Source organism: Cariama cristata, unplaced genomic scaffold, assembly GCF_000690535.1.
Source record: "Cariama cristata isolate BGI_N322 unplaced genomic scaffold, ASM69053v1 scaffold17690, whole genome shotgun sequence".
Classification (NCBI taxonomy): domain Eukaryota; kingdom Metazoa; phylum Chordata; class Aves; order Cariamiformes; family Cariamidae; genus Cariama; species Cariama cristata.
Genome location: NW_009594254.1, coordinates 9,183 through 12,076, shown reverse-complemented (window position 1 = coordinate 12,076; position 2,894 = coordinate 9,183). Strand labels below are relative to the sequence as shown.

At 53.2% G+C, this 2,894-nt stretch overlaps 1 protein-coding gene across 2 annotated transcripts in view; it reads left to right on the top strand.

Annotated features, from left to right (window-relative positions):
• Nucleotides 1–2,894, top strand: part of LOC104159489 (disabled homolog 2-interacting protein-like) — a 10,026-nt gene that overhangs the window by 3,396 nt on the left and 3,736 nt on the right. The window lies entirely within an intron of this gene.

The window sequence follows — 2,894 nt, the reverse complement described above, 5'->3', positions numbered from 1 at the left end:
TCCTGCTCCCCCGGGCTTCCAGACTGAAATAAGCCCATCTTTATAGAGCTGAGAGTAAGGTTCAGGCAGCCTCCTGCCTCACAACAGGGACGTATAGCAAGAAGCAGCTTCCATGTCAAAAGGCTGTAAACAGACCTAAAAATTAAGTCCAGATTCTGGTCTCAGAGGTAGCACTGGGGCCTGGGGGGACTTCACTGGTGCAGTGTCACTGCCCGGAGCTTGTGGCTGCGTGGCCCAGACTAGGGCCTGACCGGGCTGGCCTTTTGTCAGGCAGTCAGTCCCGCAGCATTCAGTCTGAGCCCACGGTCCCAGAGAGGCCCCGTGCTGCTGGCGAAGCAGAGACGTGCTGCTCCTGTCCCCTCCTTCCCGAAGGAGCCCGGGGTGGGAGAAGCAGGGAAGAGCCAGAGTAAGCCTGGCCGGGGGTGAAGAAGGAGGATTAGAAATAAGGATCCAGCAGCAAAGAGCTGAGAAGATCCCATCTTTGCTGATTGCTGCTCTGCAAGGTGCTTTCTCAGCAGCCTGGCTCTGCCAGGGCCACTGCAGTTGGGCACGGTTAGCATTTGGGATGTTTCCTCAGTGTGCTTCTCTTCTGTCACAGCAGCCACGTGTTAGCCACTCGCTCCCGCAGAACTGCAGACATCACCCTCCCTGAACCTCCTTCCCGTTTTCCCAGCACAGACATGTTTCTGGTTTTGTTACCATAGCCTTCCTGTTCTCCTTTTGCTGTGCTGTATCATTTGGGGCTACCTGTTACCTGTTAAATTCAAGTCAAATGCCAAGGGCAGGTATCGTAGGCACTGGGAGGTACAAGACGACGGCTCCCAGCTGCCCCAGCGTGGCAGAGTTTTGTGAGAGTTCAGACCATTTCTTACTGGCTTTCTGCTCCTTGAGTATTCCTGTAAATACACAGGTGTGTACTGATCAGATAGCAGCTGACACGGAAAAACGTACGCTTTTAGCAGACTTGGTTTGCAGAGGGATAGAAACCTTGACTGCCACCTAAGCAGAGACAGCAGTAGGCAGCAGGTCAAAGAGAAGGCGTTGTCAGACTGGTGCATCGTGCACGGGGTTCTTGCTCCGTTCAGTCATGGAAGGCTTCTAAAAGGCTTCAGTCCCATTTGAGTCTGCAGTGGAGACAGCAGTGGCACGCTTTGCTGCTGCAGTGGAAGTGCAGTGAGGTGAAATGCCCAAGGACCACACGCTAAGGAACGTGTGCTGGCCTTCTCCAGCTCGCACCTGCCAGCTCCCGCGGGCAGGCAGATGGCCCTCCGGCTTGGACACGGTGCCTGCCGAGCGTTGTCACACCTCCCCTTCCTGGCACCTTTTCCTGTGAAACGGGCCCAGCGTTTACCAGGTGGGCACTCACAGGGACTGCTCTCTTTCCATGCCGCTGCCCCCCGGGACGTGCCGGGCTCACCCCATCCTCTGCAGGGAGGGGCTCGCCAGCACAGGCCCCGCTCAGGGGCGACGGTGGTGGGATTACGAACTCTGACGGCATTGCAGCAATCCGGTCCCTGCCCCAAGTTCAGTGGGAGCCCCCACCCCCCGGGAGCCTGCTGTCTCATGCCCATGCAGCATCTTCCGTTACTTTGCTGTCACATCAGTCACTGACATTAAAGATCACCATTAGCATAATCTCTCTGCCCATTGCTGTAAGACGTGAATGGTAACTGAGAATGAGACAAGTGTTCTAGAGACAGGAGCGACTCCTGCGGTCTCTGAGGCCTCTCCTGCTATCATTTGAGCTCACTTATGCTGCTCCTATTTTAAGGCTAGGGTAGGTATTTAATCTTTCCTGTTCAAGCAACTCCCTTCTGTCTGACCTTAGTGCTTCTGTGCAACTGTATGGGCGTTCGTCTTCCCTCGTCGCTCCGGGTTACATGTGCAAGCTGTGTTGTTCAGCGCCGCAGTAAAAGCTTTGCTAAAGGAAAAGGAGCGTGATCTGTTGTGCCTGTCCCCGCGCAGGCAGAAGGAGCTCAGCGGTCCGGCCCATCTGCCAGCCACGGCTCAAATACTTCGGCAATACTTCAGGAAGACCATCAGCATCGTGAATTTTCAGTCCTTGGGCGTTACAGTCACTTTTGCTGTCAGCCAGTCAGGTAGTGGAGTGATATTGGGAGAGCAGCGTGGATTTATATGGGCTGGGGGGTACACGGGCAGCAGCCGGGCTGCCTTCCCCCCTCACCAAGAGCTGACCTGCTGGTCAGACTCCCCAGCAGGACGCTCAGAACTGGGACACAACCAGGTCCATCATTTGGGTGCTTACACAGGTGATGATGGGCGAAAAGAAAGGCCATGTGTTCAGCTAGCCAAGTCAGGACGCCTTTAATCGCGTTTCTGTCAGTTCATGAATAACTCTTGCCGCTTTGTAACAGACTTCATGACTCAGATGGAAGTCTTTTTCCCCTATCTGACTCTTTAAAAGCAGCTTGTCAAATTATCAGCTGCATGTTAATTATTCTAAGGTTATTCCAGTTGAGATATTTTTTTTTTAAAAGACAATTTCCAAGGTAATTTTTTTAAATTAAAATGTGGGGGTTTTTGTGCATACACTGGATTTTCCTTTAGCAAAGCAAGTTGTACTGAATGCTGTGCTTCTGCAATAGCCAAACCCAGTTTTACTCATTAGAAAGCTCTTAATTTCTGTAATTGCTTTATGTGATTCTTCTGCTGCCGAGTTTTAGCTACAGCTGAATGAACAGTACAACCGTGGGGTCTTGGCTTCATGCAGCAGCTCTTCTCGGGTTGAGCCCTGGTTTGAGACCTGATGGCGTTGTTTAAAATGCTGGGCCCCAAAAGGCAGTCGTGCTCGCTGCCCCGGCTCACGCCAGCGAGTTGCCCTCGCCTTGGTGAAGGGCGACCGTGTTGTGCCACGACGGCAGCGGCCTACGTCT